General features: G+C 32.4%; 1 protein-coding gene and 2 long non-coding RNA genes across 7 annotated transcripts in view; 2 read left to right on the top strand and 1 right to left on the bottom strand.

Moving 5' to 3' along the window:
* Ggamma30A (guanine nucleotide-binding protein subunit gamma-e) overlaps nt 1-25,486 on the bottom strand; it is a 268,461-nt gene that overhangs the window by 16,404 nt on the left and 226,571 nt on the right. The window lies entirely within an intron of this gene.
* On the top strand, nt 1,075-18,107 carry LOC135847050 (uncharacterized). The gene is made up of 4 exons (XR_010559078.1): nt 1,075-3,093; nt 3,167-8,361; nt 8,456-13,450; nt 17,309-18,107. It is a non-coding gene; the product is annotated as an uncharacterized LOC135847050 (long non-coding RNA).
* On the top strand, nt 22,282-24,599 carry LOC135847049 (uncharacterized). 4 transcript variants are annotated; one of them, XR_010559077.1, is made up of 5 exons: nt 22,290-22,739; nt 22,921-22,998; nt 23,097-23,157; nt 23,228-23,392; nt 23,511-24,599. It is a non-coding gene; the product is annotated as an uncharacterized LOC135847049 (long non-coding RNA). The 4 variants fall into 4 exon arrangements; XR_010559075.1 differs by having other exon boundaries at nt 22,282-22,739; nt 22,921-23,157; XR_010559076.1 differs by having other exon boundaries at nt 22,474-22,998.

Genomic DNA, 25,486 nt, shown 5'->3' with positions numbered 1-25,486 from the left:
TCATATCTAATAAAGGTGACAAGGGAGCGAAAATTTAGGTTCGGTAAAGAGTATTAGAACGAAAAAACCATGATTTTTTTCATAAATTCTCCTCATTTGAGGACCCATGTCATCCCTCCAGGAACATCTGCGGGGCTGAAAAATTTTCCTGAGTGACTTCCAACTTGAAATGAAGGTCTACACCGAATTCGATAAAAATCCTCCAACATCTTTTTTGCGATTAATTCCACTCCAATAAACGTAGGTGCTTATCTTTCAGCTTTATGAACCAATTTGATGAATTTTTCTGCACTTTTGACCCCTTCATTTTCAAAAATTCATGAATCGATTAAATGGAAACAAAAATCGCAAACAAACCGTTTTTTGGAATTCAATAAATCGATTTTTGATCACGACCAATTTTTAATCATGAAATTTATTTTTGATGCTGATGTCGAATTTTCATTTTGAGTATATATGATCTGTCATATAGAATCGAAAATCGCAAATGAATCGGTTTCAAGAGTTCGATTAATCGATTTTCAATCATGATCATTTTTCAATCAGAAAAATTATTTTGTAGGCTAAAGTTGATTTTTATGTAATTTCGAACATGATCCATGATCAATCATAATAATGCTATCATAAAATCGCAAATGAATCAGTTTTTCAAGTTCGATTAATCGATTTTCAATCACAGTCAGTTTCTGATCAAAAAATGTAAAATTAAAGCTAAACGGTCGTTTATTTTTCATTTCGAACGAATTTTTATCGTATGAAATCGAAAATCACAAATGAATCGATTTTTTTGGAATTCAACAAATCGACTTTCAACCATGATCAATTTTTTTAAAAAGGAACATTTATTTTCGAGGCAGAAGTTGATTTTTCATATCAAGCATGATCCTATGGAATCGAAAATCGATAAAAAAAAATCGATTTTTAGAGTTCGATTAATCGATTTAGTGAGGCTGGAATTGATTTCTTACTTCGAGAAAAATCGATCATATAGAATCTAAAATCGAAAAGAAATCGATTTTTAGAGTTCGATTAATCGATTTTTGGAGATCGATTGATCGATTTTTAACCAAGATCAATTTTTGAACAAGGAAAATTTATTTTTGAGACTGAAGTTGATTTTTCATTTTGAGTAGGTACAATCTACCTTATGAAAGCGAAAATAAATCGATCTTCAGAGTTCGATTATTCGATTTTTATTCATACCTAATCAATTTTTAACCGGAAAATTCATGACGTGATGGAGGATGGAATGAATTTCATACTACGAACATAATCGATCGCATGGAATCTGAAATCGAAATAAATCGATTTTTAGAGTTCAATTAATCGATTTTCAATCTTGATCAATTTTTGAACAGAGAAAATTAATTTTTGCGACTGCCGTTGATTTTTTATTTCGAGTATGATTCGATCAAGTAACTTATGAAATCTAAAATTTAAAAAAATCGATTTTCAGAGTTCGATTATTCGATTTCTATTCGTAATCAATTTTTTGACCGGAAAATTTATGATGATTGAGGATGGAATGAAATTCATACTCCGAACATGATCGATCGTACGGAGTCGAAAATCGAAAAAAATCGATTTCTAGAGTTCGATTAATCGATTTTCAACCTTGATCAACTTATGATCAGGGAAAATTCATTTTTGAGACTGAAATTGGTTTTTCATTTCGAGTATAATCCAACTGATGAAATTGAAAATCGAAAAAAAATCGATTTTTAGAGTTCGATTATTCGATTTCGATTCGTAATCAATTTTCAATCGGAAAATTCATGATGATGATAGAGGCTGGAATAAATTTCGTACTACAAAGTACAAACATGATCGATCATAGAATCGAAAATCGAAATAAATCAATTTCTAGAGTTCGATTAATCGATTTTCAACCACGAACAAAAAAAAAAAAAAAAAAGAACAACGTAAGGAAAATTTATTTTTGAGACTGAAATTGATTTTTCATTTCGAGTACAATCCAACTGATGAAATCGAAAATCGAAAAAAATCGATTTTCAGTGTTCGATTATTCGATTTCCATTCATAATCAATTTTTGACCGGAAAATTCATGATGATTATTGAGGATGGAATGAATTTCGTATTCCGGACATGATCGATCACATGGAATCGAAAATCGAAACAAATCGATTTCTAGAATTCGATTAATCGATTTTTATTCACGGTCAATTTTTGACAGGAAAATTAATGGTGATTGAGGCTGGAATGAATTTCATACTCCGAATATGACCGATCATATGGAATCGAAAATCGAAACAAATCGATCATTTATGGGAATCGAAAATCGAAAACAAAATCGATTTTCAACGTTCGATTAGTCGATTTTCAAACATCATGATCAATTTTTGATAAGAAAATACCTAATTCATTTCTCAGACTAACATTAGTCTATTTCAATTTCGAACATGATCGATCACATGAAATATTCCTGGTTCTTCCCCTTCCCCCGCCCCTTCAACCTCATGGAAAAATCCTGTCCACATTACCGCCTCTCAAGCCTTAGCTAAAGCAAAATGTTTGTTTATAAAAAATATAAGATGACCAATTTTTTTCTTTCTTTGAATCCCCATACCTATTTATATCATTTCGTCATTCAAAGCACCTACGAAAATAACCCCCCCCTCCCCTTCGCACATTAATAAACGTTGAAAAGCACAAAAAACATTCCATTTGTGCGATCAAAGCAAACAGTCGGTTATTATTTTAGCATTTCGTAGGCATTCACGTCAATCGTCATCATCATTTATGCGATAGGCAGACATCATCGACATTTAAAATTAAAATTCATTCAACGAACTATCGATTTCAATAACGATGCGTCTCACACGCATATCATACCTATTTTTAAAAAGAAACACCGGTAGGTAATGAAGTTGAAAAAAACTCTACGAAATGATAAGGAGTATTATCAGTGCAGACAAGGTTACCTATGTATGTACATAAAATCGTCGCGTTTACTTATTCAATCGCCGGACAAATTTCATACAAAGCAAAATGTAATTCCATAAAATAAACCTCAAATGAAGTGAAAAAGTACTAGTTTTTTTAATTTAATAAACTCAACACCACATAAATAGGTGAGTACATAAATCAAATCTACGCTTTTTTGTAAATTTCAAACTTCTAAACCGCCCATTTTATTCTAACCAGGTTCTCGTATAATATCAATACTACGAACAGTAATATGGAAAACAGCCCATCCATCATCGCCCATATACTTCTGATCGTATTCTACACTCTCTGCGCTCTATCCACAATCTGCGTAGTCGCTCATTTATACAAATTTTACAAAACAAAAGGTCCGCAGAGTCTTCCAACAAAGAACCTCTCTTTCTACTGTTTCATCTTACTGCTGATCTACATCGTCGAATTCGCGTACATCGTATCAACCAAAAGCCACTTCCAAGACTTGGCCGATCATCCGTACATCATTCTTTTATACCTGATGGTGACTACGACCGTGGTAAAACTCATCATAGCCATAGATCTATGCTACTGTTTTCGCAAAATGTCTCTCTATCTGCAAAGACCCTCTTCGAGCACTCAGAATAAGAGATTCATCCTCTACAGCCTTCTTGGAACGTGTCCTCCTATGTTTTATATTCTAATTTGGTTCATACTATCAAAAGGAGGAAAACAAATGACGTCTTTTGAACCGTGCATGATCATGAGGATTATCAGAATGGCTCGTTTGGTTTTGGTTTTCGTTGCTTTTTGGTATCTTAGAACTTCTAGCATCGATAAAAAAGAACTACGGACTAAGTTCGGTTTGCATATGCGGCTTCTTGTAATGCTGGGTGGATTCTCGGCCCTCATAAGCATCGCAGAAGTAATTTTAATCTATGTTCAACCTGTCGATATACTCGTATCGAGTAGTGGGGATACGAGTAATTCCAACCGAATGGAATATTGGTTTTATTTCGTGCACGTATTCGGGAATATTTTGGAAGGTATTTTTATAGCTGTATTTTTCACGTTTAGAAAAAATACATTCAAGTTGAAAGATACTCATCCGAGTCCGCAAACCAGTGTTGATAATTCGTAGAAATGACATCGCGGTTCGAAAATAATGCTCGTGAGCACGGCAAGGATATTTTTTCTGTAAAAATGCCCCAAACATGGGTTTGGAATTCCCTAAAAAACGAGGCTCAATGCAACACTTGGACATGTTCACAGAATGTAAAAATTACCTTCGATTCTCGAAAATTACACGAAAAAAAGTTAAAAAGCTAAAATACAGTATAAAAATCTGAAGGAAAATTCCTAAAAATGAGACAAATTTATTAAAGTAATTTTGGAAAAGATCGAGAATTTTAAGAAAATTTTGAGGGAAAAAAGTTATTTTTTTCGAATTTTTCTGTCATGAAAGTGAGACTCTTCTCTTCTCCAACTTTATGGAAAAAAAGGAAACTTTTCGACGATTATTTTTTCCAAAAAAGCGAGACTTTTTGGAATTTTTTTTGAAAAAAAAGGTGACAATTTGTCAGCATACTTTGGACAAGAAACGACACTTTTTTGAGAATTTTGACAAAAATCGAGATTTTTTGGTATTTTTGGCAGAGAACAAGATTTTGAAAATTTTAGAAAAAGGCAGAGCTTTCAGCTTTGCAAAAATAACGCCATTTTTTCAAAAAATCAGAATAAGGTTTCAGATAAATTATATTTTCAAACAAAGTAACTTTAGTAATCAGAAAAGCTCAAAAAATATAAAAAAATGCGAGCAAAACGTTCCAACGCAAATAGAAAAAGCCCCCCCTACCCAAAAAAAAACAACATTTGTGATTCTAATTTCAAAAGGTAGAACTATTTTGCAACTTTTTAGCAATTTTTAAAAACAAGCAAGACTTGAACAATTTTTAGAAAAAACTGAGTCTTGAAATTTTTCACAAAAATTGACAATTTTTAGGAGGCAAAAATTTCAAAAAAAATTGAATTAAAAAAAAGTAATTTTGGTAACCAACAAAATCTTGAAAAAGAAACCAAAAAAGAGAAAAAACGAGAGCGAAATATTTTAATTGGCCATCAACGACCTTCAGTTTTGTATTTTTCGGTCGTTTTGATCGACTGCTTATTTATTTTATAGGTCATTCATGTTTTTCTGACCGTTCTACTGTCAATAATATTTGTAAATAAACATATTAAAAAGTTCGTTAACCTTTGAGTTGATTTTTTCGTAAATGTCTCCAACTTTCAATTCGTTATTTTTACATTTTACATATTGAAATCGTTACACTTTAGAATAATTTTCACAGAAAGGGAGTCTTTTCGAAAATTTTTGCAAAAAAACGACAATTTTCAGCGATTTGTTTAAAAAACAAAAATTTTTGTCAATTTTTGAAGAAGCGAGAATTTTTGACATTTTTTGGCAAAAGCAATACTGATTCATTAATTTCAGAAAAAAGTAGCACTTTCAGAGAAATATTGATAAATGATAACAAAGTGATGGTTTAGTTTTTGGCGATTCCTGGCAAAAAAGCGAGGCTTTTGGAGTAATTGTAAAAAAAAAAAAAAAAAAATAGAAAAATAGAAACAAAAATTTAGAAATTTTTCCAAGAAGCGAGAATTTTTGGGCAAAAATGCAAATCGTTTACAACTTTATGGAAATTGGTCGCAAAAAATAATACTTTTTTGCAATTTTTTGCTTTTCTAAAAAAAAACAAAATAGACTTTTGGATGATTAAAAAAGAAATTCTGCTAAAGTGCGAGAATTTTTGTAGCAAAAAAAGAAAGCTCGTATTTAATTTTTTTCAATTAAAAAAAAATAACTGGAGCAATCAAAAGTTGAATAAAGTAGGTAACAAAAAAGTAGCCAAAAAAGTTGTAAATGAATTAGAACAATTTTCAATGAACAAAAAAAAATCACAAAAAAGAACAGAACACTTCGTTTGAAAATTTTTTTTCAAATTAGGAAACAATAAACATTTTGATCTAATAATGAAATTCGATCCAAATTCGGACAATTTTAGCAGAAATCAGGACTTTTTGGCAACTTACCAGTAAAAAAATGAAAAAATTATGACATTTTCCAAATTTTTGTCAGAAAAGTGAGACTTTAAATGGAAACTTTTTGGTAAAAAGTAAAGACAGACTTTTTGGAAATTTTTGAAACCAAAGTGAAAATTATTGGCACAAAAGCGAGCAAATTTTGGCACAAAAGTGAGCAACTCTTTGCACAAAAGTAAGCAATTTTTGGCACAATAATGAGTCAATTTTTGGCACAAGAGTAGTCAATTTTTGGCACAAAAGTAATCATTTTTTGGCACAACAGTAATCCATTTTTGGCACAACAGTAATCAATTTTTGGCACAAAAGTAATCAATTTTTGCTACAACAGTTATCAATTTTTGGCACAAAAATAAGCAATTCTTATCACAAAAGCGATCAATTTTTTTTCAAAAAAAGTGAGCAAGTTTTGGCACAAAAATGAGTCAATTACTGGCACAAGAGTAATCAAGTTTTGGTACAAAAGTAATCAATTTTTGGCACAAAAATGATTGATTTTGGCACAACAGTAATCCACTTTTGGCACAAAAATGATCACATTTTGGCACAAAAGTGAGTAATTTTGACACAGCAATAATACATTTTCGGCACATCAATATTACATTTTCGGCACAACAATAATCCATTTTCGGCACAACAGTAATCCATTTTTGACACAAAAATGATTAAATTTTGGCACAAAAATGAGTAATTTTAGATACAAAAGTATTCAATTTTTGGCACAAAATGAGCAATTTTTGGCACAAAATGAGCAATTTTTGGCACAAAAGCCAGCACTTTTGGCACAACAGTGAAAGTTTTTGACAATTTGTGGCACAAAAATGTTCATTACTTTTGCAAAAAAATTAGCAAATTTTGGCACAAAAGTGAGCAAATTTTGGCACAAAAATTAGTCAATTTTTTGGCACAACAATGAGTCAATTTTTTGGCACAACGAGTCAATTTTCGGCACAAAAATTAGTCAATTTTTGGCACAACAACGAGCCAATTTTCGGCACAAAAACTAGTCAATTTTTGGCACAAGAGTAATCCATTTTTTGGCACAACAGTAATCCATTTTTGGCACAAAAATGATCAAATTTTGTCACAAAAGTGAGTAATTTTGGCACAGCAGTAATCCGTTTTTGGCAAAAAATGAGTAATTTTTGATTCAAAAGTAATCAATTTTTTGGCACAAAAGTGCTCAATTTTTGGCACAAAAGCCAGCACTTTTGCACAAAAGCAAGCAATTTTTGGCACAACAGTGATAGTTTTTGGCAATTTGTGGCACAAAATCTCAAGAGTTTGACAATTTTGGCAAAAAAAAATAGATTTTTCTGTCAGTTCTCAGTAAAAATATAGATTTTTATGCAGTTCTTGAAAAAAGTTTGATACTTTGGAATTTTCTTGCAAAAAATACGTCAATCTTTAATAATTTATGGCAAAAAAAAACAGAAGTTTTTCAACAATTTTCAGCAAGCTTCAGTAACCAAAAATGTTACACTTTCATCAGAATACTTCAAGGTAAAAAAAAATTAACAAAAAAGCCAACATTCAAATTTTTACCAAATAAGTGTGACTAATTTGCAACTTTTCGGTAATGAAACAAGAGTTTTTGGCAAATTATGGCATAAAAAAAAGAGAACGTTTGGAAATTTCTGGCAAAAAAGCATATATCTTGAAAATGTTAGGAAAAGCAAAGCTTTTTTCGAGCAATTGTTGGCAAAAAGTGCCACTTTCACAAAACAATTTATGGGGGGGGGGGTCCGTGTGGTGGATAAATTTTTTTGGAATTTTTAGCGAAAAAGGCGAAACTTTTGAGTAATTTTTGCCAAAAAAAAAGAACTTTTCAGCAATTCCTAATGAAAAAAATGAGATGGAGGTTTCGGAAATTTTTTAGGTAAAAAAGCATAATTTCGACCAACAAATTTAAATCAAAATTATTGCATAATTCTTCTGACAATAAGGCTGAAAAATTAATCATTCACACTCAAATTCTAAAAACATTTCGTAGACGTGGAGTAACCCATTAAATTAGTATTTTTTGATCGTCACATCGTCATATGCCATAGTCAGACATCATCGATTATGCAATTAAAATTCATTTTGCGATCCAACGATTGCAGGCATTCCAAATGCATTTTTAAGGGAGCCCCCCGCCCCGCAACAATTGAGTTGGAAAATCTGCGAAATGATGAGTAATATTTAATCGATGTATTGTTATGGGAAACTTTCACGTCTTATTATTCACTCGCTAGACAAATTTGATTCCAAGCACAACGTATATTCAATTATTCCATCGAGTGAACGTTCAACAAAGTGAAAAAAGAACTTTTCTCGAACAAACATTCGACACCAAATCGGTGAGTAATTACATTATAATCAACAATAACCCAGATTATTATGCTTTTTTGTGCATTCTAAACGTCTCTAACCTGCCCATTTCATTCTAACCAGGTACTCGTAGATATACTCGTAAATTCAGCAAACAACATTATGGAAAACATCGAATCAATTTTCGCTGCTGTGCTTCTATTCCTATTCTATACCTTCGGCATAATATCTATAATTTGCGTAATCGTTCATTTGTATATATTTTACAAAACAAACAGCCCGCAGAGTCTTCCAACGAAAAACCTCACCTTCTACTGCGTTTTGCTGTTAATAACCTACATCGCCGAATTTGCACGTATTGTAATTACCCAAACGGATCTCAGCAATGATTTAGCCTATCCAATGTACGTTTTTCTATTAAACTTGATGGTGACGACGACGCTGGTAAAACTCATAATTGCGATAGATCTATGCGTGTGTTTTCGCAATATAAATCGCTATTTGCGAAGACCCGCTTCGGGTACTCGGAATAAAAAATTCATCTTGTATTGTCTTCTTGGGACTGGCATTCCGATATTGTACACTTCAATTTGGCTGATATTTTCCAAAGGAGGACACGAAACCACATCTTTCGAACCACATTTAATTATGAGGATTATTCGAATCGTTCGTTTAGTCTTAATCGTGGTTTCATTTTGGTATCTTAGAATCTCCAGCATGAATAGAACGGAATTATGGTCAAATTACGGTTTACATATGCGTCTGCTTATGATGCTGGGTGGATTCTCGGCCTTTATTAGCATCGCTGAGGTAGTGTTGCTCTACGGTCTAATTCCAATCGTGGATGATAAATCGGGTAACGGGGAGAAAAGTTCCGAGGATATTGAATATTACTTTGATTACGTGTATTTTTTCGGTAATGTTCTGGAGGGTGTTTTTATCGCTGTGTTATTCACATTTAGAAAAAAAACATTCAAGTTTAGTGGTATTCCAAGCACACAGACCAGTATCTCGATTACTCGTTAAGATGACTCGAACTAAAATATCTTATATTCTATAGATTTTCATTAATTAATCTAGTCACGTGAAAACTGTGAAAATTTTATTTTTGAGCACAGGGGGTAAACTCTCGTTGAAAAAAGATCTTCCTAGACTTCATCTTTTTTTCAAACGTCCTTACTCGATATTAATTATTCCGTGAAAAAAAATTAGAAAATCTTACGAGGATTTCAATTTTTTTTTTAGGGTCATTAGCTAGCGCAAAAATGTCAATATTAAAAAGGATCATTTAGAAAAATTTTGACCAGAGATAATTTTCAAAAAAATTTTACGGACTTCAATTCTTTGCTTACACGACTTAAATTCCAAAAGGAGGGCTAAAATTTTCAGAGTTGAAAAAAAATAGAAACCAGCAACTTGAGAGGTATTAAGAGCAAAAAAACATTGTGAAAAACTAAATGGTCAAAATGTGTCATTTTTCGGTCAAAATTGTCAAAAAAGTGCTAATTTCTGTCAAAATAGCCAAGAAGTGTCAATTTTTGTCGAAATATTCAAAAGTCACATTTTTGTCGAAAAATTCAAAAGTCCCATTTTTGTCAAAATTGTCAAAATGTTTCCATTATTGTCAAAACAATAAAAAGTATTGATAATTTGTCAAAATTGTCAAAATGTGCCAATTTTTAGTCAAAATTGCAAAAATGTGCCAATTTTTGGTCAAAATTGCAAAAATGTGCCAATTTTTGGTCAAAATATTCAAAAGTGTCCATTTTTTGTCAAAATAGTCAAAATGTGCCAATTTTTGTAAAAATAGTCAAAAAGTGTCAATTTTTGTAAAAATAGTCAAAAAGTGTCAATTTTTGTCAAAATAGTCAAAAAGTATCAATATTATGTCAAAGTATTCAAAATGTGCCAATTTTTGGTAAAATTGTCAACTTGTGCCAATTTTTGGGCAAAATTGTCAAAAAGTGCTATTTTAGCCAAAGCAGTCAAAGTGTCAAAATAGTCAAAAAGTGTCAATTTTTGTCAAAATATTCAAAACTGCCATTTTTGTCAAAATTGTCAAAAGTGTCAATTTTTGTCAAAATTGTCAAAATGTTTCCATTTTATGTCAAAACAATCAAAAAGTATAAAAATATTGTAGCCAAAGCAGTCAAAATGTGTCAATTTTTGGTCAAAATATTTAAAAGTGTCCATTTTTGTCAAAATAGTAAAAATGTGCCAATTTTTGTCAAAATAGTCAATAAGTGTCAATTTTTGTCAAAATAGTCAATAAGTGTCAATTTTTGTCAAAATAGTCAAAAAATATCAATATTTTGTCAAAATATTCAAAATGTGCCAATTTTTGGTAAAATTGTCAAAATGTGCCAATTTTTGGTAAAATTGTCAAAATGTGCCAATTTTTGGTCAAAATTGTCAAAAAGTGTTATTTTAGCCAAAGCAGTCAACGTGTCAAAATAGTCAAAAAGTGTCAATTTTCGTCAAAATATTCAAAAGTGCCATTTTTGTCAAAATTGTCAAAATGGTCAAAAGTGTCAATTTTTGTCAAGATATTCAAAACTGCATTTTTTGTCAAAATTGTCAAAATGTTTCCATTATTTGTAAGAACAATCAAAAAGTATAAAAAATATTGTAGCCAAAGCAGTCAAAATGTGTCAATTTTTGGTCAAAATATTTAAAAGTGTCCATTTTTGTCAAAATAGTAAAAATGTGCCAATTTTTGTCAAAATAGTCAATAAGTGTCAGTTTTTGTCAAAATATTCAAAAGTGTCCATTTTTATCAAAACAATCAAAAAGTATCAACATTTTGTCAAAACCATCAAAAAGTATCAATATTTTGTCAAATTATTCAAAATGTGCCAATTTTTGGTCAAAATTGTCAAAAAATGCTATTTTGGCAACAGCAATCAAAAAGTGTCAATTTTTGTCAAAATATTCAAAAGTATTTTTGTCATAATAGTCAAAATGTGCCAATTTTTGTCAAAATAGTCAAAAGTGTCAATTTTTGTCAAAATATTCAAAAGTGCCATTTTTGTCAAAATTGTCAAAATGTTTCCATTTTTTGTAAAAACAATCAAAAAGTATATATATTTTGTCAAAACAGTCTAAAATGTGTCAATTTTTGGTCAGAATTGTCAAACAGTGCTATTTTAGTCAAAGCAGTCAAAAAGTGTCAACTTTTGTCAAAATATTAAAGTGTCCAATTTTATCAAAACAGTCAAAATGTGCCCATTTTTGTCAAAATTGTCAAATTGTTTCCATTTTTGTCAAAACAATCAAAAAGTATCAATATTTTGTCAAAATAGTCAAAATGTGCAATTTTTGGTCAGCCAAAGCAGTCAAAAAGTGTCGAAATAGTCAAAAAGTGTCAATTTTTGTCAAAATATTGAAAAGTATTAATTTTGTCAAAATAGTCAAAATGTGTCAATTTTTGGTCAAAATTGTCAAACAGTGCTATTTTTGCCAAAACAGTCAAAAAGTGTCAATTTTTGTCAAAATATTCAAAAGTGTCAATTTTTGTCAAAATATTCAAAAGTGTCCATTTTTGTTAAAATTGTCAAAATAGTCAAAAAATGTCAGTTTTTGTCAAAATATTCAATGGTGTCCATTTTTATCAAAGCAGTCAAAATGTGCCCATTTTTGTCAAAATTGTCAAATTGTTTCCATTTTTGTCCAAACAATCAAAAAGTATCAATATTTTGTCAAATTAGGTTCTAACCACCTAAAACGGTCGATAGGGTGTCCAATAAGCATCAACCACAATCCTAGATCCCAAATTTCACATTTCTCTTTTCCATAGCGATTCGATGCTTCCGGAGAAAATTGAAAAATTGATGGAGGCTCCAGAATGACCCAAAAACTATAGTAGTTATTGATGTACGAGTACCTATACTTATGGGAGTTGAATTTGAGAAAATATTATTCGAATTTACTATTTTTGATAAAAAAATTCAAAATTCGTCCAGTTCTTTAAAATTTTTAAAAATTCATTTTGAATTTTCAATCTCTCTTTCCCACTAAAAAATCAACATGATTAAATTAAAATTCAAAATTGAAAAAAAAAAATTATACTAGGTAGTCAGGTGAAATCTCCGAAATAAATTATGCTCATTGAGATAGTTGAAAAATTCGTCATGCATTCCAATCAATCTTAAAACACGTAATTCTCCAACATCGAATTTTTTGACTTTCCAGGAAAGTGAAATTCTTCTACTTTTTCCAGTTTTCCAGAAACGGATTCGGTTTTCCTTTTTTTATTTTTTCTTAAGGAGGAGGGTGGGGGTGACTTTTTAATAAAATGTATGAAAATTCGAGTTGATTTTTTTTTGGCAATAAGTTGATTTGCAGATGAAGTCGAGTTTTTAGAAATAAGTCTAAATTTTTTATTATAAGTAGGGTCATTTATGAGATAAGGTATAAATTAGACTATTTATTTGCAATACTCGCATAGTAAATTATTCTTTTAAGATGTACCTATACTCATACTTCCTACTCATTATGCTTACATATATCACTATTTTAAACTGTTTTCATTCACGTTTCGAAATTTATTTATCCATTTATGTAATGTACACATTTACTTCATTTATATAACCTTATCTAGATACATATTTAAGAATAATAAGTGTACCTAGTCAGGTGAAATTTCTGAAATAAATGCGATGCTCATCAAGAAGTTCGAAAAATTCGTCATGCATTCCGATTAATCTTAAAACCGGTATTTTTCCTATAGTGATTTTTCAAACATCGAATTTTTTCGCGACGTGACTTCTTGCACACCATCTAGGTAAATACTCGGGTACTTATCTAGATATGTACGTTCGGATTTTGATGCAGTACGAGTAGATTAAAAAAAGAAAACCACAACATGAATCATGATCAACCTCGCACTAGTGTCGAATTTGCTCCCTCAAAAAAACCCACACAAATGTCCCAGATTTGTACCTACGTGCCAAACATCATGCATTTTCAAACGGTAATAATTACTCGTAAGTAGTAAAAGTGTTCCAATATCGAGAAATTTTTCAGTATTTCTACATATTACACATTTTAAATTATCAACTATACGCGATGATTTCCTTATGCAGCGGCAGTTCTTATTCTGCGAAAACGGAAGTTGAGGTAAATAAACCCATAATTACCTACTTTCCCAGTCATCGAACATAGCTGATTTGAGTACTTACGTGGAAATTTTTCATTTCAGTTACCGCTTATACTACTATGTAACATTTAACTCATTCAAAATTTTTCGATGAATAATTGTGAATAAAATCGAGGAAATAGGAGGGAAATATAGTATGCTACAAGATTATTTTTACTTGTAGTGCCCAGTTCAAAATTTTTAAGTTATTTCAATTTGAAGAAGTCGTACTATTACGTACTCGTACTCGAATTTCTGTGTTTAAGTTCAAATATTCAAAATGAAATTCTGTCGTATAATTCGTGTTACGTTCTTTTTCGCGATGGTTCCATCTTGTTGGGTAAGTAATTAGAGAAATTTTATCAAAATATCATGTAAACCTATTAATGCAATTTATTTTCGAATTATCAATGAGTATTTTACTCAATTACGAAAAAAAATTGGCAACCAGACAAAATTTTAAACGCCTTAGTGCATTTTTCGATTTTTGGAAGATTTTCTCGAATGTATTGGAAACGTTTTTTAACCGTTTGGAGCAGTTCTGGAGCCTTCAGCAGGTTTTTTGACTAAGGTGAAATTTTCATCCAAAATTTTACCCAATCGAAATTGAAAAGCTGAAATTCACCTTTACACTCGTATTCTAATTTCAACACGCTGAGACGATTGAAGGTGGTTTCAAACCGTTCTGAAGCCTTCAGTCGAAATGAAAAATTGGTTGAGAACAGGCAACCAATTCTGCAGGAAAACTATTTAGATTAATTTTTGTCACACGTTTTTGAAGAAATGGAATTTGCAAAAACTCATCAATAGAGTCTCCAGAACGGCTTGAAATTACCTCCAATCGACTCAGCGTATTGAAATTAGTGCATACAGAAAATTTTAGCTTTCCAACTTCATTTGGTAAAATTTTGTAGAAATTTAAATTTTCAAAAAAAAAAACCTACGGGAAACTCAAGAACTGCTCAAAACAGTGGGCTTCTACATCAATTTCGATGGGATTTCAATTTTTTTAGCTTATTTTAGTTCTTAAAAAATCGTCAAAAATCGAAAAATGCACTTTTGCAGAACACCCCGAAACATCTCACCAGAGCTCGTACTCAATTTTTTCCCCAAAAAAAGTAACTTTGATAACGAAGAAAGCTCGAAAAAAGTCACCAAAAAAGTGACAAAACGTACTCGAATGTGCAGAAAAAAATCGTCAAACAAACCAGAAAATTACAAACTAAAATATTCGTATTTTCAATTTTTTAAAAATTTTGTAACTTTTTGAAAAAAACGTGTGATTTTGGGCAATTTTAGGCAACACTGCGATAATTTCCTGCAATTTCTGGCAAAACAAAAAAAAATCGTCAAAAAGGGAGACTTTGATGAAATCACCTCAAAACATCTCACCAGAGCTCGTACTCAATTTTTTACAAAAAAATGGTAACTTCAGTAACCAAAGAAGCTCGAAAAAGTCACCGAAAAAATGACAAAACGTATTTGAATGTGCAAAAAAAAATCACAAAAAAAAACAGAATATTAAAAAATAAAATATCCTGGTTTTCAATTTTTTTAAAATTTCGTAACTTTTTGAAAAAAAGCGAGACTTTGACTCAGCAAAAAACAGGACTTGTTGGTAATTATTTGTAACTTTTGACAATTATTTTATTTATTTGTTCATTTTAAGGGTGCTTTTTGCAAAAAAAAAGAGATTTTTGGGTAATATTATTTTGTAAAATTTTTCATTGGGTGACTTCGCACAAAATTCATTAAAAATTGAATTTCTCAAGGACGGCTGAACCAATTTTGATCAACTTTGAAATTTACCATCATCATCAAGTTCCAAAAGCTCAAAGCTTCCGAGTTTATCGAGCGACAAAACTTTTTATTCGACATTTTTTAAAACTCATTACCTAGAAAATGGCTGAACCGATTTCGATGAAAATTGAAATCTCACTGGGCCTGCACAATTCCTACAAAGTACTAATACGACCCTCAATTTTTGGTGAATCATTCATGAACGAATTGATCAATTTTTTGAAAGAACCATTCGCCAATTCGCCAACGAATCGATCAATTCTTTAATTTATGAATCAATTCGTTCGCGAATGAGTCACTTACACTAATCGATTCGTTCGCGAACGAGTCACTTATACGAATCAATTCGTTCGCGAATGATTCATCAAAAATTGAGTAAATGAATCGATTCGTTCGCGAATGAGTCACTTGTACGAATTGATTCGTTCGCGAACGAGTGACTTATACGAATAAATTCGTTCACGAACGAGTCACTTATATGAATCGTTTCGTTCGCGAACGAGTCACTTATACGAATCGATTCGTTCGCGAACGAGTCACTTATACGAATCGATTCGTTCGCGAACGAGTCACTTATACGAATCGATTCGTTCGCGAACGAGTCACTTATACGAATCGATTCGTTCACGAACGAGTCACTTATACAAATTGATTTGTTCGCGAACGAGTCACTTATACGAATCAATTCGTTCGCGAATGAGTCACTTGTATGAATTGATTTGTTCGGGAACGAGTCACTTATACGAATCAATTCGTTCGCGAATGATTCATCAAAAATTGAGTAAATGAATCGATTCGTTCGCGAATGAGTCACTTGTACGAATTGATTTGTTCCCGAACGAGTCACTTATACGAATCGATTCGTTCGCGAACGAGTCTCTTATACGAATCAATTCGTTCGCGAATGATTCATCAAAAATTGAGTAATGAATTGATTTGTTCGCGAACGATACACTTATACGAATCAATTCGTTTGCGAATGATTCATCAAAAATTGAGTAAATTAATTGATTCGTTCGCGAATGAGTCACTTGTACGAATCGATTCGTTCGCGAACGAGTCACTTACACGAATCAATTCGTTCGCGAATGATTCATCAAAAATTGAGTAAATGAATCGGTTCGTTCGCGAACGAATCACTTGTACGAATCGATTTGTTCGCGAACGAGTCACTTGTACGAATCAATTCGTTCGCGAATGATTCACCTACAAATCAATCAATTTATTTACTTATTCGCCAACTGTTTGTAAATGATTCGATCCGATTGTAAACCGATCAATTGCTGTACAAATGTTTCAAAAAAAAGTGAATCAATTCGTTCGTAAAAAATTTTAATTCAAAGAAAAGTCGGTCTTCTCACGCTAAATGTGTGAGTGTTTTTTGTACCCTAATTTTGCTAAAAAAAAAATATTAAAAAAAACGAAAATTTTTGTCAAAAAGTGAGAGAGTTTGACAATTTTAGCAAAAATTAGCAACTATTGGGAATTTTTGCCAAGAAAGAAATTTTCATTTAGCGATAAAGCGAGACACACTTGCAACTTTTTGGTGGAAAAAAAAATGTGACTTTTGGGTCATTTTTGACAATTTTCGATCTAAAAGAGCAAGACTTTTCAATTTTACTAAACAGCGAGAATTTTTATACACAATCAAGACTTTCTGACAGTAGTAGGAAAATCCAACCAAATCAAGCAAAAAAATTATACTACACAATTTTTGTCAAAAAAAACGAGACTTTCTGGCAATTTTTTTGAGAAAAATAAAATCCCTTGTTCCAGTGAGTAATTTTCGGGGAAAAAATTTGACACTTTTTTAAAAATGGCAATCTGAAAAATCAGTGCAGCCAATTGAAAAAGAACAAAAAAGTAATTCATCATTTTCAACTTATTTTTTTCAAATTTACCAACACTGTTTTAAAACAGAACACTCGAACACCAACCACGTATATTTTCGAAACCAAAATTGCATTATTTTAACAAATATAAATAGTATTTGTCGAAATTAAAATTTATTTACACCGTAATTCTCAATCATTTTGCAGAATCGAGCAATATCCAACCCACGAGTACACAAAATTCGTCATCCAATATCTTCTTCTCGGAAAACTCATCACTTCAATTCATACGAAGCAATCGAGAAAATTTCCAAATCGGATGAATCTCCACCCTCACCACATCTTCAAACGTGGTTCTTGAAGGTTGAACCAATTAATGACGAAGATGATAAAAATGATACAATTTCCATACATTTTCGCCGAGCAAAAGAAGACCATTCCAAAAACGAGAAAAATATCCCCGTTATTCAACAATCGAAATCAAAGGAGGTCGTAGAGACGAAGAAAAGCAACTTCCATAATGCAGATCCAGCCAATATCGAGGTAGACGACTACTCAGAATGGTCCCGTTCTGTACAGAAGTCAGATTGTGATCATTTAGTTCATAAAGTATTCACTCGTGGTATTTCTGTTCATAGTCAACATAACAAAACACTGCAACATGAAGCTAATGCCATAAATATGTTCACAAATTTGTACAAAAATCTGCAAGGATTCATAGGATAGTTCACCAAATTGAGATCAGAATTTTCAAACATGGACCCAAATAATGAACAACGATGAATTCAAGATTTTAGAACCCTTGATAAAAATACAACACTCAATCTCATAATGCAAAAAAAATACCCGAAGAAAGCTACGACCAACATTTGCCCAATAGACAAACAATAATTGCTTCAAGACGTTGGGAATTTGCGCACGTATGATATTTTGGTGGTTCGTTTTATTACGTGTCGAGTTTTTGGAAGATTTTCGAGTAAAATTACACTTGGCAAGAACGAGTAATGTATTGTATTTAAACGATAAATTGTGGTAATTTACAGCTAAATAAACGTCATCACGATACGTATAGTCGATTGATGAAAACTTGGAACTTTGCCAATTTTTAGTCAATTACGTCGAAAAATGGATGATTAGGTATCTATATACATATTTTTTTGCAATTTTTCTTGGTTTTGTTCAAATCAATATTTTCATTTTTTTTGTTTTTTCTTTTTCAACTTCAATTCTGCAGTTTGTTCACAATGAATTTCGTTTTTCAATTTTATGGGGGGGGGCTTCAATTATTTTCTTGTTTTTTGTTTTTGAGGTCTTTGAATTTTCTGGGCTCGTTTTTATTTTTATTATTTTATTTTTTTGGTTTTATTTAAGTACGTTTTCGTTTTGGTTTCATTTCATCATTTTTTTCTCATTTTATTCATTGATTTTTTTTCATTTCTTTTATTCGTCATAAAATCACTATACGAGAAACACTAGATTACCAGACCCCCCTCCCAATTTCTCCCTCCTCTCCTCACCACATTCCAGTACCTCGCCGCCAACCAAAAAACACACCCAAACAAATCGCGAAACACAGCTCGAACGTTAAAAAAATAGCATAATCGATGACGGTAGGCGTTTAAAAAACCAAAATGATTGATACTCGTACCTGCGAGCACAGCACGAGTGAGTATGGGAATGAGGAAAAGAAAAATCGACATTTTTAATGTACATTCGATCAACATTCTTGAAAAGGGTATTTCGCCTTTACAACCTTCCCCTCCCGTCCTCCCTCCATCTCGTCCCATATCCTTTTCAGTTTACGATTAAAACAGACTATACACAACGAGCACTTTGCCAAAGGATGGAGATGGAGGAAGCAGGGCAGGGCACGAGTACGGCGGTGTTGTAAACGTCGCAATTAGCCGTCAAATTGGCGAACGATTTATCATATTTATGAAACACAGGGGTGCGGCGACCAGGGTGTGGGGGGTGGCGGCACCGGAAAGACGAATGGATGTTTGTGAAATGTCGCTGTCGTCGTCCTCATCGTTCGTTCGTTGTACACTATGTGTGTACACGCGATAAGGCCGGAATTACACGAGTCAATATTTACCCCTTTTTTTTTGGTGATAAAAACCATCGAGCACATGTCAACTCATTTGAGAAAGGGAAAATTGTTGTATTTTTTGGAGAAAAAAAAGAACTGTCGTCGAGTGTTTTAAAAAACTATAGTACAGAATGCATCGAGGGTATGGTATAAAATTGTACTTGACTTGAAACCAGTGCATGGGGTAATTTCAGGAAGGAGAGGCAGAGTTCTCTGTCATAAAATTGGACGATCTTTACATCTTTCTCAAGAAGTACAACGAGTTGCAACATGAATATAAGTTGATTTAATGGATAACCTAATTACTCACTTATTTTTACCAATTGCTTCTTATTCTTATACAGTAAAAATTTGATACTCACCTAAAACAGATAAACAAAACAAATTATGGATTAATTAAATGCCACTCAAATTATCTTACTTACTCAATGCATAAACATATTGAAATAAAAAATTCGTAGATCGTTTTTTAGTCATTTAAGTAAATCAAGTTTCGACGAGTTGAAACATCGAGAACAGGTATGGCGTTTGAAAAAAGAAAAACCCCGCCAAGTCAAGTTTCAGGTCCCGGGGGACAACCGTAGGTTATGAGGGGAAGGGGTTAAAACAAGAGAAAGGGATACAAAATAAAATCTGTCACCATATTTGGCTTCAGCGTGAAATTCTAACCCACTTTGATAGGTCACAAGGTTACATTTACGTACAAAGTAGGCATCTAATTTCGAGAAATGTTGTATGGGGTTTAATTATTTGGAAAAAATTGACGTCACACTTTCAAAAACTGCAAAAAAATATATATAAATTTCTGGCATTTTGATAACATACTCGTGTCTCGTATTAGACTTCTAAAAACTTACAGAAATAGAACTCATCCCGATCTTATCCGATCGAAATCGAAAGTAAAAAATTCGATCTTCAAAAAATCGCTTTGAGACGAGAAAAGTTTTGTTCGATTTTTTTTTTATATGTATATTGTTTAAACAGTCACAAGGTTTTGTTCAAATAAAAAACAAAACAATAATTTCAAGCATGATCAAGCGACAATCATACGGAATCGAAAATCCTGAAGAAATCGATTTTCGGGATTCGATAAATCGATTTTTGGGATTCGATAAATCAATTTTTGGGATTCGATAAATCAATTTTGGGGACTCGATAAATCGATTTTCGGAATTCGCTGATTGAATTTTCGAGATTCGATAAATCGATTTTCAAGATTCGATAAATCGATTTTCGAGATTCGATAAATCGATTTTCAAGATTCGATAAATCGATTTCCGAGATTCGATAAATCGATTTTCGGAATTCGATGAATCGATTTTCAAAATTTGATAAATCGATTTTCGTTTACAAAAAATTTTTTTCATCAAAAATTGCGTTGAATTTTTGTTTTGAGCACGATTTCGATTATTGAGATTCGATATATCGATTTCCGAGACTCGATAAATTGATTTTTGAGATTTGATAAATTGATTTTCGAGATTCGATAAATCGATTTTCGTTTACAAAAAATTTTTTCATCAAAAAATTAATTTTTGAGGTTTACGTTGAATTTTTGTTTTGAGCACGATCTCGATTTTCGAGATTCGATAAATCGATTTTCAGGATTCGATAAATCGATTTTCAGGATTCGATAAATCGATTTTCAGGATTCGATAAATCGATTTTCAGGATTTGATAAATCGATTTTCGTTTATGATTAATTTTATCAATCATAAAATTAATTTTCGAGGTTTACGTTGATTTTTTGTTTCGAGTATGATCGATACACATGTAATTGAAAATCAAAAATAAATCGATTATAGGGAACAATTAATTAAATTTTCGATCATATGAGCCATTTTTGAGAATAAAATTTGATTTTTCATTTCGAGCATGATCTGTGTCCATCATTATATGGAATACAAAATCGCAAATAGATCGATTTACAGAGTTCGATTAATCATCTGCCAATAATACTTCATTAATTTTTGAGTCTCAAATTGGTTTATTTCCATTCCGAACACAATCGATTATATCGCATATCGAATCAAAAATCGCAAATTAATCTTTTAGAACTACATTAAAATGACCCGGTCAGTGTGGCTTTCCAAGGTCTTCTGTCTGCTTGTCTGTCTGCCACTTCAAGATCATTGACCCGGAATTTGCCTGTCCGGCCCTTCAAGGTCCTCCCTCTGTCTGACCTCTCAAGGTTATTGACCCGACTGTCTGGACACTCAAGATCACTGATCTCCCAGCCTCCCAAGGTCGTCTGACCGCCTGTCTGGCCTCTCACGGTTATTAACCCGTCTTTCTGGCTTCTCAAAGCCCTCTGTACGCCAGTCTAACCTCTTGAGGTCATTGAGCCACGTGTCAGACCTCTTAAGGTCATTGACCTGTATATCTGACTTCTTACGGTCATTCATCCGCTGGCTGGTTTCTCAGGGCCATGAGCCACGTATCTGACCTCTTAAGGTCATTGACTTTGTATAGCTGGCTTCTCAAGGTCATTGACTCTGCTATCTGACGTCTCAAGGTCATTCATCGGGTGTCTGGTTTCTCAGGGTCGTGAGCTACGTGTCAAACCTCTCAAGGTCATTGACCCATCCATCTGACTTCTGAAGGTCATTCATCCACTGGCTGGTTTCTCAGGGTCATGAGCCACGTATCTGACATCTTAAGGTCATCGACTCCGTATATCTGGCTTCTCAAAGTCATTGAGCAGTTTATCCAAACTCTCAAGGTCACTGACCTTCCAATCTAGCTTGCCGAGGTCGTCTGTCAGTCCAACTTCTTAAGGTCATTGAAGCATCTTTCTGGCTTCTTAAGCACGTTCCCGTCTCACCTCTTAAGGTCATTGAATTGACCGATGTATTGACCTGTCTGACTATAGTCTCTTAAAGACATCTGTTTCCATCTGTCGCCACTCTCAGAAATTTATAATTTATTTTCAAGTTCTTATAAGTCAGATTTCGTACCTAAAAGTCAACTTTAATACAAGTACAAATTTCAAATATGAATATTTTTTTCAAGTAAGTATTCAAAAATCTGGCATAACTGAATTTTCAGAATAATTTATAAGAAAAATTTCAAAAAAATCCTGAACTTTTATTCACGATCAAATGCAATAATCGCGAATAAAATCTCGTTTTTTGACGATGGACGGGAGATTTCTTCAAAAATTTCAACTTCGCTGAATCATACTCGTAGGTAGATCAAAATCATCTAACATATTTCTTAGCTCATAATTGGGTTAGATTTTGAAAGATAGGAAAACGCACGTATACATGAATAGTTCAATGTTACTTATTGATAAATAGAAAAGGAAAAACAAATTTAATCAGTAACTTTTAATAGGTACCTACGTATCATGACGATAGATAAGTTTAAATTTAGACTCTCTACAATCTACATTATGTTGACTGCTTGTCTCCACACTTGTTACTATTTTAGTTACTTTTTTGAGCTTTTTTGGTTACTGAAATACGTAAAAATGGCTTTTCGGATGTCCGGAGGGAAGGGAATGAGTGCGAACCGTGACTATTTTGCAATCCGCTTTTCGTGAATTCCGTGAGTATGACCGATGATGGAAAAAAATGTTACCTAGTGTAGAGTTGAAAATTTCGATTCAATTTTTTGATTCGACTAAAGAACGATTTGAAGATGGTTTGTTAAAACCAACCTTATATTACTGAATTGATGCAGCTAATTTTTCAAATAGGAAAAATGTGTGTTCATTTTATACTGGTAGATACATATGTGGATGACCGGATGTGGACATTGGACAATAGACCTTTAAAGAAAGAAAGAAAAAAAAAGGTCAACTCAGGTAGTACTTGACAGCAACCATCGTTCACACACAATACAGACTTGTTTGGCTGGAGGTTCAATGTGCAATTTGTTATCACCTTGTTTCCTGTAATGCAGGTGCCCAAGGAGAAACTTCGTGCTGGTGACATCTAGTTTCCGGATGTCTAACTACACAATGGTATAGCCGATGAAGCTATAAGGGTGGGGGTTCTACATGTAGACTTCTCATCTCCACACTTAAATTTCAGTTCAGTTTGCAATCGTCGTACATACAGAACAGTCGAACAAATCTATCAATCTGTACATGTGATTCCGCAACAGGAACAGAAGTAAAGAAAATTATTTTGTTTTTTGAAGAAAAAAAGTTTTATAAATTAAAATCCGCGCAAAAGGATGACTGAATACGGCAGCAGGTAAATATCAATGATTTTTTTCCCCACTAAGTACCTATATAATTATAATATTATGTAGATCTATTGCACGCTGTTTATGCATACGTCCAATTAACTATTATTTTCGTTCAAATTATAGGATTGCGTACGCAGCACTAATCGAAACCATGGAAATTGAAAATCTATTGATGCCTTACATGATATCTCCACTTTTCGGTCTACCGATCTTGAGTTTATTTTTCAACACCAAAACGCGGCTAGGATGGTTGACAACGAACTTCATTTTAGGCTATTTTTTCACTCATTCGATGGGCATTTCTGGTCGAATATGGCAGATTGCGAGTGAAATGAAATCAGCGGATCTGGATTTCCATTGGGTAATGTTGCCCTGTGTTATGACCTGTATGGTGACATTGACGTTCGTCAAGTTCTCTGCTGCTTTGACTATAATTAAGTGTATTTGCAAGATTGATTTATTGGATCGAGGAGTTCTTCGGATTTTCCGAAACTCAAACTTCATCTTTTATTGCGTTGTTCCCGGCTATATAATTTTTATCTTTTTTAAGATCAACCTGATCAACTACATTGATCCATTTACAATCATGAAAATCATTCGAATGGCTAGTTTACTATTAACAATCATCGCCCAAATTAGTTCAAAGAATAAGACGTATTCTGCAGAGTTAATAACATGTTGTGCAATTATAAATTTTATAGTAACCATTTCCGAAGGTTTAATCGTACGGTATCTTTTAAAAATTAAATATACATAAGTACATGTGCACAGTATGAAATCTCACCGTTATTGGATTTTTGTCAACACTGAACATGATGAGAAAAAAAATCGTTTTAGTATACCTAAACAAAATTTAATTGTTATTTGATTTTTGAAAAAATCTTCAAGTTAACGTAACATATATGTAGAAAATGGTTTCAAATATGTATTCAATATTTTCGAAAGTACTAATTTTTAATGAAGTTGGGTATTGAATAAATTTTGTGAAGTTGTGTAAGAAATCGTAACCACTCTTCAAGCTGGAAATTTTTTCCTCCTTTTTTTTTTTTGGTATGTTCTTTCTTATCATAGCCAACATTCATGCATAGTTCCTGCATACTTTGTAATAGATACCTGTATAACGATAACGATAAGTCATAGATTAAGTCTGATTGTTTGTACATTTGTGTAAAAAATAAATTCAACATAATACATACGTCTTGTACACATTAATTTTCAAGCACCTTTTTTCTTGTAATTCAACAACTTTTTGTTCATAGAGCCAAATTTTCAGAACAACTCTAAGGATTTTTGAAATTACCCAAATTTCAAGCTGCAGTTTTGCAATGCTCGAAAAAGGTTTTACACAAGGGTCATTCCACGTCAATTGGACCAAGAAGTGGTAAGTGGTTCGGCGATTTTTTTGAAATTTTTCCTGTGGAAAGACCTTCCGAAGGGATGACCAATGGCGCAAATCGCAGCCCTCTAGCCCATTTTCAAAGGCAGCCAGGGGGTGTCAAAGTTTTCAGTGAACCTAAAATATCATCCATTTCAGCAGTGGATTACTAGATAACCGCGATACCTACCAAAATGGAACATTTTCCCATAGTTAGGGATTTTGAATGGTTTTTTGGTGATATCATAAAAATCAGTGTTGCCACTTTTTTCGTACAAAAAATTAGCTCAAAAAGTTTCATATCGTTCCGACTCTCAAAAATTCTGGAAAAAAATATATTATGGACAACTTTTCGTGCTGAACAACATATTAAAAAATTGAGATGGTACCATGTTGCAGAGTTTTTTTGATTTAAAACATGAAAAAAAAATTGATAGGTGAAGTTGATCCATTTTACCCCAATTTTACGTAGGTATATGTTGAAAAAGTTGAAAAAACCTTTTCACTCGATGAAAATGAACTCCTCACAAAAAAAATCAAAATTCGAAAAGATTCCAAAAATGAACGAATTTTTATTTTTTTGTTGTGAGTGTAATTTTTATCTACTTCTTCATGAAATACGTCAGAAAGAGGTCGAAATAAGACAGCTGAATAAATTTAAACTTTTTGATGTTTGAAATTGAAAATTGAATTTTTTCGAATTTTGATTTTTTTGTGAGGAGTT

This window comes from Planococcus citri, chromosome 5 (assembly GCF_950023065.1).
Source record: "Planococcus citri chromosome 5, ihPlaCitr1.1, whole genome shotgun sequence".
Classification (NCBI taxonomy): Eukaryota; Metazoa; Arthropoda; class Insecta; order Hemiptera; family Pseudococcidae; genus Planococcus; species Planococcus citri.
The sequence above is the reverse complement of the archived record's forward strand: the minus strand, read 5'-3'. Positions and strand labels throughout refer to the sequence as shown.